Source organism: Euprymna scolopes, chromosome 23 (genome assembly GCF_053919585.1).
Source record: "Euprymna scolopes isolate OS-2025 chromosome 23, ASM5391958v1, whole genome shotgun sequence".
NCBI lineage: Eukaryota > Metazoa > Mollusca > Cephalopoda > Sepiida > Sepiolidae > Euprymna > Euprymna scolopes.
Window position 1 is genome coordinate 115,765,071 of NC_136504.1, and position 16,902 is coordinate 115,781,972.

The window sequence follows — 16,902 nt, forward strand, 5'->3', positions numbered from 1 at the left end:
TTATTGCACAAAAATGCTTTTGTAGAGTTCCTATTTACAATGCCTCCCCATGGGACAGAGTTAGACAGCAGGGTCGTTTTTTAACGTGGAGAAAAGGAACAAAAATTAAAAATTGTCTCAGTCGTGAAGGGTTTTTCCTCCACTGACAGAGGACAGGAAATTGAAGTGCAGCACCTAAAGAACAGATACTACACTTTGAGGTATTTATTTGCTCCCCCACCGAGCAAATTAGGCACAAGGCCGATTTTTAAAGTGAGGAGTGAAGGGGAAATGGGGACCAACTCCCTGGGGAGTAGAGGAACTGGATAGTGACAATTGGTATGAAGGGTTGCCCCTTCATTGACCAAGGTCTTATATGTGGGGTCGCCCCCACATATGGTCTTTGCTTGCAGTATCTGCCGGAACAGATGGTATTTATTTGCTCCCCCACCGAGCAAATTAGGCACAAGGCCAAGTTTAATGTGAGGAGTGAAGGGAGGGGGAAGGGAAAGAGGGGACCAGCTCCCGAGAGGTGGGAAATGGGAGCTGGTTAAAGGTCAGGCATGTGGGGTTGCCCCCACATCTGGTCTTTGCTAGTCATAGCTAGTCCTAGCTAGTCATAGCTTGCAGCATCTGCCGGAACAGATGGTATTTATTTGCTCCCCCACCGAGCAAATTAGGCACAAGGCCGATTTTTAATGTGAGGAGTGAAGGGAGGGGGAAGGGAAAAAGGGGACCAGCTCCCGAGAGGTGGGAAATGGGAGCTGGTTAAAGGTCAGGCATGTGGGGTTGCCCCCACATCTGGTCTTTGCTAGTCATAGCTAGTCATAGCTTGCAGCATCTGCCGGAACAGATGGTGTTTATTTGCTCCCCCACTGAGCAAATTAGGCACAAGGCCGTTTTCAATGTGAAGCAAAAACCAGCTCCCCCAAAAGTAGGCAAAAAGGGGGCACTCTGGTTACCAAAAATAATAATTGTCCCAGTATAGAGGGCCTCCCCTCCATTGACCGGTACAAACCATCTTAAGTGCAGCATCTGCCGGAACAGATGGTATTTATTTGCTCCCCCACTGAGCAAATTAGGCACAAGGCCGTTTTTAATGTGAGGTAAAAACCAGCTCCCCTAAAAGTAGGCAAAAAGGGGGCACTCTGGTTACCAAAAATAATAATTGTCCCAGTATAGAGGGTTTCCCCTCCATTGACTGGTACAAATCATCTTAAGTGCAGCATCTGCCGGAACAGATACTACACTTTGATCTTGACCTGAAGGCCTTTTTGTAGAGGTTGAGAAGATGCTGGATCATCATTTTGTAGTAGCGGCTGTTGCATCGGTATCCATCCTACTGATCTTGTTTGATATCTATAATAAAAAAAAAGTCACTTTTACAATTTGAATCGATTCTATTTAACAGTTTCGCCAACACAAAAACATGCTCTAGAAAGAGTTAGGTAAGCTAGAATAACAAATAGGGTGCATCCATCAACGTACATGTATTATAGAAATGGAACTGACTCCATGACATCCATCTTGCCCAGTAAAGCCATTGTTAGAGATGAGGAGAGAGATTGATCAAATCTCAAATCCGACTGCTTATAAATCGCGGGATAAATGATTTGGGCGTAAGCAAAAATTAACTCCAACACAAATGTTCTTCTCATCAAACAATGTGTGTATATATATATATATATATATATATATATATATATATATATATATATATATATATATATATATAAAAATAAAATGAATTAACTTTCTTGAAGTTATATACTTGGATTTTACTGTCACTGGATTATTTATCTTCCACCAGACTATCCATTCATGTGTAATCACCTTTTTCTTCACCATATTCCCTCGTCTTCACTTTTTTTGTTTTCAAGTAAGATCTTTGACTTACTCGTTGTTTCATCAAATACTTTTGCATGCAAAATCCGATTCTGTATTTTGCTAATTCCTACCCTCTGATGAGAAGGAAAGTGTTTCTTCAAAACTCCGCACATTAAGGACTATCCACTTATCTAGTGTTTCCTTTTCAGATTAAATATGTTTTTAACTCATTTCAAAGTGTTTTTTAACATATTTTATTAACTGTTTGCTCGCGTGTGTGTGTGTGTATATATATATATATATATATATATATATATATATATATATATCACTCACAAATGCAAAGAAAATGGATTATAATTAAGTAACTGCCATAATGTATGACCTACATAAGAGTATACCATAGTGTTTCTCCCTGTTCACATGTACACTAAATTGCTTTTTTTCTATGATAAATTTTCATTACAACATATTTTTGATCTTACATTGTCATGCAGAGCTCACTTTTCAACCAATCTTTGCTGTAGTACATTTGCTTACAAACTTAGATACCCACAGACACACCAGTTCTACATGCCTTTGATTCGATTTAACATTCTCATCCAAAAAAATGTTTAATCTTTACCCTCGGGTCTTGATTTCCAATCTGTTAAGTGAATGATCTATCAAACACCAGTTAAACAGTGTAAGCTTGCAATTGAAATGATAAGCTCATAATAGACAAAATTATGTAAGGAATGTTCAATTATTTTCTGGTTTTGTACTTCAGAACAAGTCGGTTCTTTAGTTTCTCGTTTAATAGGTCAGTAAATAGTCGGTGTTATTTAATCTGAGATGTATACTTTCAAGAATTTTTATCTTTATGTTGTCTATCATTTTGGCTTTTCGTGATCGGGAGCTATCATTATTCATATTGTTTTTCCACATGGAGAACTATGATTATTTACACTGTTTTTTTTTTTTTTTTTTTTTTTTTTTTTGTTTGTGTGTGTGAAATGGGGAGCTTCGTTATTTAAGTTGTTTTTTAAGATGGAGAGTTATTATTTACATTGTTTTTGCAATGTAGAGCCATTTATATTTACATTGTTTTTCGAGATGGGGAGCCATCATTATTTACATTTTTTTTTTCGAGATGGGGAGTCATCATTATTTACATTTTTTTTCGAGATGGGGAGCCATCATTATTTGCATTTTTTTTTTCGAGATGGGGAGCCATCAGTATTTACATTTTTTTTTCGAGATGGAGAGCCATTATTGTTAAAATGGGGAGCCATCATTGTTTTTGTCTATCATTATTGCTTTTCGTGATAGGGAGCTATAATTATTCATATTGTTTTTCAACATGAGGAACTATGATTATTTACATTATCTTTTTTGTGAAGTGGCGAGCTACATTATTTAAATTGTTTTTAAGATGGGGAGTTATTATTGACATTTTTTTTTCGAAATGGGGAGCCATCATTGTTTACATTGTTTTCTCACACAATAGATCGAATTAGAACTGTCAGTTGTAAGTTTTTGATGATAAAACTATAATATATGGTTTATCCTAATAGTATATAAAGCATTATATATATATATATATATATATATATATATATATATATATATATAGGTAACATTCCAATTATCAAGAGATTGATTTAGTATATAATCATAATTTTTTTACTTTGTGATTATTCTATCTTTTAACGTTTTAAAATTATAGACGAATACCTATATTTTTTCCATCGCTGTCTTACACGTGTTTCAATATGGTGGCGTAAAGTATAGTCCATCATGCCATCTTACGTCTCTTCAGAGACAGAAAAATATCGAAAATCGCCACAAAGATCAAAGGGGCGAAATGAAAAGGATGCATAAGATAGAATTCCAAAATTTAAAGCTCTTTAAAGATGATATTCACAAATAAATACCTTCGCCCCCCCTCTCAAAAATGATATCCAATATATATATATATATATATATATATATATATATATATATATAAACGGCCGAGTAACTGAAACAATAATGTACCTATTTACAATGCCTCCCCACGGGACAGAGTTAGACACCAGGGTCGTTTTTTAACGTGGAGAAAAGGTACAAAAATAAAAAATTGTCTCAGTCGTGAAGGACTGCTCCTCCACCGAAAGAGAACAAGAAATCGAAGTGCAGCATCTGAAGAACAGATACTACACTTTGATCTTGACCAAAAGATGCTAGTCTAGCTTCCTCCGACTTTTACTGTAAAAGTCTGAGGAAGCTACAGACGGCAAAAAAACGGCCGGGTAGCTGAAACAATAATGTAACTTAACAGAAAGATACGGTAATAAAAAATAAAACCCATAATTTGCTCTACAACAGTATTGAGCACTTTCTTCAGTTTTTATTAATTACATTTCCACTATATATATATATATATATATATATATATATATATATATATGTATATATATAATAATTTTTTTTTTTTTTTTCATTGGGATCGCCACTTATCAAGGCACGGTGGCCACTCGAGGATAAGAGTTATTGAGTGTACAGTAGTCAGGGAGATAATTTTAGTAGTGGAAATTTGGTAAATTGGATTAATTAAGGGGACGGTTCATCAAGAATTTGTTTACGTTGGACTTGAATGACAACAAAATTGTAGTCAGCTGGAAAACAGACAAACGGAAGAGAGTTCCACAGGCGTGCAGTTCTAAGAAAGAAACTTTGTTCATGGAATCTACGTTTAGGTTTAGGCACAGATAAAGAGTGGGGGAAATTATTGATAGTGGTTTCAGCTAGATAAGTGTTTCTCATTAAAGTTTGGCGAGGGGGGACCATAGATTGGAGCTCAGATGAGCAATTGCCATGGAAATACCGATAAAGCAGAGACAAGCTCGCAACGTCTCTTCTGTGGGAAAGAGGTTGCAGGGAAGAGAAAAGGACATACAAATTGAATAATTCTGTAAACGTAAGGAAAGTATAAACAGAAGAGACATTGCGAGCCTGTCTCTGTTTTATCGTTATTTCCATGGCAAGTGCTCGTCTGAGCTCCATTCTCTGGTCCCCCCCTCGCCAATCTTTCACGATAAACACCCGTCTAGCTGAAACCACTGTCAATAATTTTCCCCACTCTTTATCCGTGCCTAAATCAAAACGTAGATTCCATGAACAAAGCTTCTTTCTTAGAACTGCATGCCTGTGGAACTCTCTGCCGCTTGCCTGTTTCCCCACCGAATTCAACATGGATGTCTTCAAGTCCAACACAAATTCCTGATGAACCGCCCCTTTAAGTAATGACACCTATCAAATCCCCAATACTAACTATTACTACGATACTATCCAACTGATTAGTGTACACACTATAACCCTTATCCGTGAGTGGCTCCTGGGCCTTGATAAGTGGTGACCCCCATGTAAAAAAAAAAAAAAAAAAAAAAAAATTATTAATATTTATAGGACAGTCTTAATAAATATGACTATTCATAATTTATAGTTTTCAGCTTATGTGCTAACCAGCTAAATTTATTTCTTGTCGAATAATTATATATATGATAAAAATATTTTTTGTATAGTTTTAAAGGTTAAAAACTTCAAAGACTATATATATATATATATATATATATATATATATATATATATATATATATATATATATATATATATATATGTGATGCAGTTATGTTGACACCCCGGTTCATGTATCACCAAAGTTAAGCAATGTTGAATCTGGTCAATACTAAAATGGGTGACCATTTGGGAATACCAGGTGCTGTATGTGCTCTCCGCTTATCTCGGCATTGTTTCCAGTCATCTTGAATTTCTCCTTGTCACTGGAATCAAGCGGTACCTAATCAGGAGAGGGGTGGTTGGAGATTGTGCAACACTTCACAATTACACACACAAGCACCCTCACAGGAAGTATCCATTGTCTCTTAAGAGGCCATGAAAAAAAAGCATGTTGTTAACGTAAGAGGGGGGGTAAACAAAAGCTATCGTTAGAATTATGTGTGTCTTGCCTCAAGTGGCTATCTTATCTGATGTCAAACAGAGAATCCACTTGGAAAGGCTGCAACAATTGACATAGAATGTTTCATAGATTTAACATTTCAACAACGGAAACGTTGAACCAAATAGAGAATTGTTTATGTAGTGCTAAAGATTTTGTTTTCAATAAATCTTTTTATATAAAACACTCTTTCGGGACCGCTTTCATTGTTTCCCCAATTTTTTATATACTAATAATTTAAGATTCATTAAAAAATAAAATATATTTGAAGTTTTATCCTATTATAGCGTCACTGCTATTGTCTATCCAGATAAATTTTACATAGGAATACACTTTTAGATCTTATGTAGATTGTCTTAAGTTTTTTTGTTTTTTTTCACAGGGAACACTTTAACCATCACGCACACATACATGCAAGCATTGATTTTTATATCAATAGTATAATTTTCTACAACAAAATTAGATTCTGATTCAAGTAAATGGATATCTGTTTTAATCTAATGGCATAAGATATTCAATTCTCATTAGATCACCAAAGTTAAGCAACGTTGATCCTGGTCAAAATGAGTGACCATTTGAAAATTCCAAGTTCTTTATGTGTTCTCTGTTTAATTCAGCATCATTTCCAGTGATCTTGAACTTCCCCTTACTACTAGACTCAAGCAGTTCTGATTCAGTAGAGGTGGGGTTAGGGATTGTGCAACTCTTGTTTCACAATTACATGCACAACTACCCTTACAGGGGATATCCATCCTCTCTTCAGACTGAACAGAGGCATCGACCATATCGTAGCAAAGGTTCATACAAAATTTCAGCCATATCTGTCCAGTAGTTCCAAAAACGTGCAAAAGTTATAGCTTGTTAAATTGATGTTTGAATATTGTTAAATTTGTGCTAATATAATATTTTGGTAAATACTAATCACTAACTGGCATTGAACGAATACCATAATACTTAGTTCGGTGTATCTTATTACAATAAAGGTCCATACAAAATTTCAGCCAGATCGGCCCAGTAATTTCCAAGAAAAAGTGGAATGGACAGAGGAGATAAGAGAAATATGATATAGTTGACCATTGTGAAAAAAAAAGTAAAACTTTGAATGGAATCTATTTAACAAGTAAAGGTGTATTAAAAAAAAATCTGATTTCAATCAATTTTTAGTCAATTTAAAAATTAAATTATTTCTTTGCTTTTAATATTTAATCCTGCTAAATATTTCGGGTTTGTTGTAGAATACAGAGATTCAAAAAAATTGGTCAGAAAACAAATATATAACAAATGTTACAAAAAGCAAAAGAAGTTACTCTTCTACCTACCTGGATAAGGTTTTAGTGCTTTTACTTTTAAACGTGTATTTTTTTTTGTTCGAAAAACAAGTAGTGTCGAGCGCTAGAGGAGCACAAGAAAAAAAATGGCCGTGTTATATCTCTTATATCATTGAACACTCGACACTGAGTTAAAAATTAAAAATTATACAAACTATTGTTAGAAACCGTCCTAATAAATGTTACTGTGACATTTATTGGGTGGGTTTCGACCACTATTTTTTATTTTTAACTTTAACTATCTGTCGAGACTTAAAAAATATAAGAGATGCCACAAGGCCGTTTATTTATTTATTTATTTATTTATTTGTGCTTGTGTAACGCTCGACACAATCTGTTTTTCGAAATGAATAATAATAAACTAGACAAAATACTATTAAAAAACCACCGAATATATGTCAACTTATGTCACGGTAACATATATTGAGCGAATTTCTAACTTTGTCGAGTTTATTATTTATAACACCCTTTTCCCGAACTTACCGTGTTAAAGAGAGAGTCGGCCGCCATTTTGAATTTTCCAATACATCGGTAAACACTATATGCTTTTCGAGCTGAATAAACATGTTACATTGAATAAAAACACGAAAATTATATCCAGTTTGGTAGAAAAGTAACTTATCTTGCCTTTAATAACATTTATTTGTTATATATTTGTTTTTTCACAACTTTTTCGAATCTATGTGTACAGTAAAACAAACCCGAATAAACATTTAAAAAGGTAAGTAAAAACACTAAAAACATATCCAGTTAGGCAGAAAAGTAACTTATCTTGCCTTTGGTAACATTTGTTATATATATATATATATATATATATATATATATATATATATATATATATATATATATATATATATATATATATATATAAAACCACTTTTTCGGATCTCTGTCGATAAACCCATTTCATTTTTATTATGCTAATTCACTCGCTTATTGCCATATACTCTCTCTAACACCCATTTTTCCAATCAAAACGATTATGTTTTTTTTTAACTACAGTAACACCCAATTTTCATTATTCTGACATTTGAAATGATTTGCAAATTATATTTCCAATATTATATGCATCTAACCGTCTAGGATAGTGAGCCTTTTGTACTACCGTAGTTTGACACGATGAATAAAAATAATGTTTTACTATCAAAACAAACCAATATTGTGTGACTATTGAAGACAGCGCGTTAAAGAATTGGGTTATTTAAAAAAAAAAAAAAAAACGAATAAAACGTCTTCTTCCTGGCAGGATGATTTTAAAGACGCAACAAAAAATGGTGTAAACAATTGGGTCAAATGTCTATCAAAAACATTGTTTTCATGTAAGTCAACTTGTATTTAATAAAATTCACACTTTTTTTCCACTGTCCGACCATATTGAATACAGACGAACTTCAATATTTGCTTAACTTGTAGACATAGTTTCAATCATTAAATTATTTTTTGTTATTGAGTTCGATTCTAGCTGATGGCATCGAAATAATTTTTTTTTAACTTTTGAAATCATGACTATACATTAGGTCAATATATAATATGAAATAATATGAAATCTGCTTAAATTAAATATCATATTTAAGCATATTTTACGACCGGGTAACACTAGGCGCCCTTGCTAGTGTGTATATATATATATATATATATATATATATATATATATATATATATATGATCTGAATTATATCTTTTCTTAATTGCCTTTAATTTTATCACTGTGTCTCTGTTTTTCTTCATTGCACCTTTTGGCCTTTTGGTCAAGATCAAAGTGTAGTATCTGTTCTTCAGATGCTGCACTTCGATTTCTTGTTCTCTTTCGGTGGAGGAGCAGTCCTTCACGACTGAGACAATTTTTTATTTTTGTACCTTTTCTCCACGTTAAAAAACGACCCTTGTGTCTAACTCTGTCCCGTGGGGAGGCATAGTAAATAGGTACACCATGGAATATATATATATATTTTTTTTTTTTTTAAATCTGGGCTTCTTTTATTTTTTTAGTTTTTTTAATCTATGTGTTGCATAGCAAAATTTATGACTGCCTATAAACATTATTTTGCTGAAGACATTTCATCTGGTGAGATGAAGTATTTGTTAAAAATCCATCGATTAAGGAAAAACTTCAAATTTTTATATTTCTTGTCGATTAATAAATTTGGTATAGTTTTTTTTAATTTGTAGAATTTAATTTCAAATTTATATATATATATATATATATATATATATATATATATATATATATATATATGATTTTATGACTTCGGTTCGTTGACTGTCATGGCTCTTATGGGCTGCGACGTTGTTTGGCTGTGGAATTTATGACTAAAACAGACTTTCTATAAGAATGAAGAGTGAAATTTTGATTGCATTTTTATTTTATTTATTTACTTATTTGCTAGTTTAGATATAAGAGAGAACAATTGACATTTATAGTAACATATATCTTTCACATTTCCCATATTATTTACAAAATGTCAAAAATGACAATTCTTGTTGGAAATTAGAACATCTCCCAGAGGGAGGGAGGGGGAGAGAGAGAGAGAAGGGGAAATAGAGACGGGAAGATAAGGAGCGAGAGAGGCTTTTATTTATTTATTTATGACTAGATTAGTATTTTTCTGTCCATGTTAATATGGTGAAAGTGAATTTTCTTGCTCACACACCCCTTTTCAGAATTTGTGGCGGTGGGTCGCCCGCCCGCCATCAGTTGACGGTTTCTCTTGTACCAAACGGTCATAACAACATTTGAAGTTTAATTTCCGGTTAAGATTTTTTTATACTGTGCTCCTCCTCCATTTTAACTGAGATTAGACCATTACTGTAACGACCCTGCCCTCATTGATTTTGCTGTGGGAGTTCTAGGAGGTCCTCTCTTTGAGAAGTGGATTAGTTTATTGCTCATCGCCTGAGGCGCTCTTACTGGGAAATACCGGCGGGGCTTCCCAGGCACTTTTTGCAGGTCAGAGCCCCCCCCCGCCCTCCTTGAGAGCGCCGACTTCTCGATCCCACTTTCCGACTCAGGTGTCTTAGTTCTTGCAGTGAAACAGAAACAAAAATTTAATTTAGACAGTTTTCAATCGATATAAATTTAAAAAAATAATTAATTAAACTCAATTTCTTTTCGAATTATCTGATGAGTTTTAGTAATCAAATAAAAATTCAATTTGTTTTACTTCATATTTTTTTATTTAAAAAAACATTATTCAAGTAAATTTTTGAAAATTTTTATCCTAAAATGTTCCCTGTGATTTTACGTAACAGTTGTGATTTATTTTACTTTTTAATTTCAACTGTTTGGTGCAAAAGAAGCAGTTTGATAGCAGACCACGGCCATTAATTCGAAATAAGTGGCGTGTAATCAGGAGAATTCAATATAGCCGTTAATATATATTAATTGAACTCTGAAGGGAGCAGAACGATAGGACCTTAAAATTATTCTGTCAATAATTAGTCTCCGGATATAAAGAAGGTCTTATAACTGGAGTATTTTTTTTTAGGTTTCACAGCTAGTACGAAGATATGTGGGTTATTTGGAGGTATATAAAGGTCTGTTGTTTTTAGGCTTTGGAATTTTAAAGAAGAAAAAAAAATGTTCAGCGAAAGGTTTTGAGTGGATGCCCCCCCCCCTCGGAGTTGGTGAGACACCTTTTCTGTATTTTATAAACAACCAAAGACCTACTTCGTCTGGGCACCTTACTGTGGCATAATATTTATGGAGACTAGTTTGGTAGACCATTGCAATGATATATTAAATGATTATGAACGAGGATGAAAATTCGACATGTATGGCATTGAGAGCAAAGGTGGAGATACCTAAAAGCTCGATACGTTTCGCCCACTTAGTGCAGGCGTTTTCAAGAGTTAAATGCGAACATTTTTTACTCTTGAAAAAGCTTGCACTAAATGTGCGAAACGTTGAGTTTTTAGGTCTCTCCTACTTTAATATCTATATATAATGAACTCTCTTTCTGTGTGTGCACGTGTGAGTTTGTTCCCTATGCATTCGAAAACGGCTGAGTCGATTTTTATGAAATTTCACACAAAAGTACTTCATGTGCCTGGCAGTGTTCTTAGATGGGTTTTATATCAGAATGTTTGATAAGATCCAAATAATCCGATGAAAGAAGGAACAGGCAATTTTGACCAAAGTTAACACCTTAACACAGTCTAACATCAAAAGTTCATTTGAAAAGTTTTATTGCCACACAAGCCGGAAGCCCTAGCATATAAAATGAACAGTGGGTTCTTTGATATGACAGGGGCATGTTTGAAATGAATGTTTTTGTTTAAAGCACGCTTGCACCATAATACTTGACATTTTCATTTTAAACTTAAATTCAAGCCATTACCACTGCACAAGCAGTAAGGCCAGGCATATAAAATGAATAGTACATTCTTTTATATGACAGGGGCGCATTCAAAATGAATGTTTCTGCTAGAGCACAATTGAAGCATGATACTTGACATTTGCATTTTAAACTTTAAGCCATTAGATATAAGAAATTTATAAAATTAACAGTAAGTTCTCTACAGTGCAATGTCGACTACATTGTAAACTATCATTGCGGGGAGGCATATGATGCTTCCTCTAGGTGTAACGCGATGGATCCCCGACAAGAGCAGGCAATCAATCTATTTGATTGAAAAATGTGCGATTTCACCAACTTTGATGACAATAAAAATATGGGAATGTGAAACATTCATTGACTATCATTCAATCCCGAGCAACGTCGGGTCTCCCTGCTAGTGTATGATGACTGAACTTATGTATTCATGACCTGAAAGTTTCATCTCTCTGTTGGAGATATTGATGGAGTGAGTCTCTAAGAAAGCAACTGCTGTCGTGGACATGCGTCAGAAGCAGAACTGTTATTGAATTCCTGGCAGAAGTGAATTGAGAATGGTGGTGACCATGTAGAAAAATAAATTCTGGGGCATAAAAGGGCACTCGTTTTAATGGTATCACTCTTGTCTTTGTAGCCCCTCAACTTTTTGAGTTATAAAAAAGAAAAGGACCCTTTACTTTTTGGAACAGCCCTAATATAGATAAGCGTGCTCCGGACGTCCATGCACAGCCATCGTTCACTGCTGGTAAAGGTGCATTATGATGGTGACTATAAAGAAAATAAATTTTGGGGCACCACTCCTGCCTTTGTAGCTCTTTAACTTTTGGAGTTAAAAAATAGGAGGCTTTACCTTTGGAACAACCCCCATATATAAATTATAAATAATTATTTTTATATACTTACAGACACTACTATTTTATGCTTATGTAATCATCAGTGCAGGAGATGACGATCAACGTTCGTCAAAGGATTCAATCCTTGCAACAAAGCAACCTTTGGCTCCACTAGCAGTGTAATCCTGTACACCCCCCTTTTTTTAACGGTGTTGTTACATTTTAAGCGACCCGACATGTTGTAGACTCCGTTGCAAAAAAAAAAAAAAAACCGGAAGAAAATAAGAAGCTTTACTCTTTCTTTTTATTTATTTTTTTTTTTTAACAAAAGCCTTTATATCTGGTATTTCCAACCACAAATTTTTTGCTAAATATTTAAACAATTAATTTCTTCTTCACCGGTTATTTGTGACTCTTTGCCTTTGCAGTGACGTTATCCATGTGTCTTGAACACATGCTTTTCCAAACACTGGCCGTCTTCAACACGTTTCTCTCATGTCTGGAACACCATTTCAAGCACTGCTTCTACATCCACGTTTGTCCTTTTTATCTCTACTTTGACGTCACTTTGCACAGCCGGCTTGGTCATTTGCGTATCTTTATGCAGATGCTGCTGCTGCTCCCAGCATCAGCGGATCTGTTACAACAGAGCCACCATTCATTGCTACGAAATTAAGGGACATTTTAACATTAATGAAGCTAAACGTTTAATACAGATGACTTTAGTGATCAAGTAATGGGAAGTTACGATCTCGCGCACAAGGCTAGCTGACCCACTTTTTCAATTTCCCCAGACAGTGCTCATGTTTGAAAGAAAAGCGTGAAATGAGTCAATAAAAAGAGTCTCTATGTAATAAACAATCCTTAAAAAAGAATTCTTACTCCAGCTGACTTCGCCCACCCCATTCTAACACAGCTTAATGGTTAACAAGAATTCTTTTTTTTAAATTCCATTTCAAGGTAATTTAATTTTACGCAATGAAATCGACACTTTTTATATATTGTTTGTATAGTTGCGATATCAGTCGAAATATTAACTAATTTGCATATTAGTTTTGAAAAAGGACATTTGAGAAAGAGGATTTTTCTCGAAATATATTAATGGAACACGGTCACATACAGTACATCACTGTAAAAGTTTGACTTTTCAAGTAGGTATCATGATTGGCAAAATCTCGGTAAATATATATATATATATATATGTATGTATGTGTGCATATATATATATATATATATATATATATATATATATATATATATATATATATATAATTTTTTTTGTCTTCCTCAACACCGACAACATTCCCTTTGCATTGTGTGATAACTTCTAATACTTACCTTTATACATGACTCTTTTTAATCCAATAATTGTTTTGATTTTAATAACTAGTTCTGTTTCGGATTTTTTTTTTTTTTTTTCGTAGACAAAAGTTTAGTATTTGTGTTCAAATTTTTCTTTCCCTATTTTATTTGACTAGCGTGATTTTGTACAAGTTAAAAAAAAAAAGAAAAAAAATCCCCCCTCCCACCACCACCTGTGCAAATGGATTTTTCTTTCATTTTCTAATATTTGCTGTCATTTTTAATGGATGAATTTGTAGTAAAATTATGAAAATCTTTATTTAATGAATAAATGCGATAATTCTGTTTCATATTCATAAAAAGTTATTAATGAAATGTTTATTATTTTAATTTTTGTATTTCAAATATAAAGAACTTTTCGAAACGATAGAAAATCAGCAAATCCTGCTAGTATGCACACGTATAATATTTCCCCAAAACCTCTGGCGTTGATGGAGGGGAGACTAAAACTTGCTGCTATGGTTTTAAATGATCTGAAATAACAGCAAGGGGAGACTTGATTCCAAATATATCTCATATGTTATAACTTCCCTCTTTTGGAAATAGGGTAAGATTATGAATATCTCCAATATTGAATAATCCTGAAACACTGTGAAATTTACTTTATGTATGAAAACCAAAGAGAGGAAATATAACATATGAGAAATATTTGGAATCAAGTCTCCCCTTGCTGTTATTTCAGATCATTTGAAACCATAGCAGCAAGTTTTAGTCTCCCCCTCCATCAAAGCCAGAGGTTTTGGGGAAATATCAGATATTTTGTAATTCCTATGCAAAATTAGGAAAACAAATGACTATGATTGAAACATTTTATGGCTGTAAAAAAGTGCCCAAAATAGGCTCTGGATGATGGATGATTCCCTTAATGTGCGATTTTAAGGGCAAATGTCACATAGCCCACTACACAATTCAAGTTATTACCTTTCCAACGAGCTTTCATTTGTTAAATTCTGATCCATAATCGCTGAGATTTGGAACTTATAACATTGCCAAGAAAGGTGGTGTGTGTGTGTGTGTGTGTGTATATAAGTGAAAAGTATTTAAATTCCATTTCAAGGTAATTTAATTTTACGCAATGAAATCGACACTTTTTATATATTGTTTGTATAGTTGCGATATCAGTCGAAATATTAACTAATTTGCATATTAGTTTTGAAAAAGGACATTTGAGAAAGAGGATTTTTCTCGAAATATATTAATGGAACACGGTCACATACAGTACATCACTGTAAAAGTTTGACTTTTCAAGTAGGTATCATGATTGGCAAAATCTCGGTAAATATATATATATATATATATATATGTATGTGTGCATATATATATATATATATATATATATATATATATATATATATAATTTTTTTTGTCTTCCTCAACACCGACAACATTCCCTTTGCATTGTGTGATAACTTCTAATACTTACCTTTATACATGACTCTTTTTAATCCAATAATTGTTTTGATTTTAATAACTAGTTCTGTTTCGGATTTTTCCATAATCGCTGAGATTTGGAACTTATAACATTGCCAAGAAAGGTGGTGTGTGTGTGTGTGTGTATATATATATATACATATATATATATATATATATATATATATATATATATATATATATATATATATATATATATACACACTAAGTGAAAAGTATTCAGGAGATAAAATTCATGAATGAAAACGAGGTATTAAGAGTGCTTAATAAAAAAGAACAAAATCATATGTATTTATTATAATTATTATTATTATGTTAAGAAGATAAGGGCGTTGGATCACCTAAAATTGATATCCTTATCGATGTTCTTTAAAAAAATAATTTTCAATATATGAGCTAAATAGCAAGATTTATGATTATTTCGCTAAAGACATTTCCGCTGAAGATGTGAGCCATGCATTGAAAATCCATGGGTTAAGGAAATAATTTTAAATCTCTTGTATTCCTTTTTTTTTTTTTTTTTTTCAAATAAAATTTTTGTTGAAAAATTCTATATTTTTACTTCACAAAATTTAACTTCAAATCCCCCCTCTCTCTCTCATATATAAACGTTGACACACCGGTTCCCGCTGGATCACCGGAGTTAAGCAACGTTGAACCTGGTCAGTACTAAATGGGTGACCATTTAGGAGTTCCAGGTGCTGTATGTACTCTCAGCTTATCTCGGCATTGTCTCCAGTCGTCCTGGACTTCTCCTTGCCACTGGACTCAAACAGTGCCGATTCAGGAGGGGGGTGTGGTTGGGATTGCGCAACGCTTGCCTCACAATTACACGCGCAGCTTCCTCTACGGGATATCCTTTGTCTTTCGAGACTGGACGGAGGCATCGACTCAAACACACACACACACACACACACATATATATTAAGCTCGGCGGATCAAAGACGAAACCTGGAATCTTCATTGTTTGACCCTCCTTCCCCGCGTCTGCGCGTGTCTACCTCCCTCCCCTTGCTTTCATTTCCTAAACAGCTGTCTGAGTACCATTCAGTAAATTATTTCTAGTTTCTGCCAACTTTGTTTTCTTCTTCGTCTCTACTATCCTTCTTTTAACTGATTCTTTTCATATCTTTTGACTTGAATGTGTAGATCAATGCTGTTTAGGTGGGGCACATATGGTTTACTTTACACGTGGACAGTGGAAGGTTTTATAACACCCCCCCCCTCCACACACACAGATATTCACTTTTGTCTTTTTTTTAAAAACTTTTTTATATCCTTTTTCCACTTCTACCTCCTCCTTCCTATTTCTTACTTCTTTCACCCATTTTACTTGTTCGTTTCTTTTTTTAAACTTTCTTTTTTTTTTTTTTTAGCCCATTCTCTATCTTTTTTCCTTTTTTTCTTTCTTTCCATGTCTTTTCCTTTTCTTTTTCCCTTTTCCTCTTTTCCTTTACATTCCCTTTCTTTCCCTTTTCCTTTCTTTCCCTTTTACTTTCTCTCTCCCTTTTCCTTTCTCTCTCCTATTCCCTTTTTTCTTTTTTCCCTTTTCTCGTTTGTTTTTACTTTTCCTCTCCTTTTCTCTTTCCTTTCACTTCCTCTGTCTCTCTCTCTCATATTCCCTCTTCTTTTCAATTCACAGTTTCCTTTAATTTTCTACGCACATTTCTCCTTTATGATTTTTGTTGGACGGAACTGTAGAGAGGAGCTGGAGTGAGGTTGGTGGGTCGTGGGAAGTGTTCCTATTGAGTGAACTTCCCTCCTCTTCACCCTCTCTCTTTCCTGCCCAATTTCCCCTCCCCCTCTCACACACACTATCTCGTTTTAAA

At 33.9% G+C, this 16,902-nt stretch overlaps 1 protein-coding gene and 1 long non-coding RNA gene across 9 annotated transcripts in view; one reads left to right on the forward strand and one right to left on the reverse strand.

Annotated features, from left to right (window-relative positions):
* LOC145246149 (uncharacterized) overlaps positions 1 to 16,902 on the forward strand; it is a 634,197-nt gene that overhangs the window by 375,357 nt on the left and 241,938 nt on the right. The gene's annotated exons all lie outside the window — the stretch shown is intronic.
* Positions 1 to 16,902, reverse strand: part of LOC145246155 (uncharacterized) — a 115,714-nt gene that overhangs the window by 14,322 nt on the left and 84,490 nt on the right. The window lies entirely within an intron of this gene.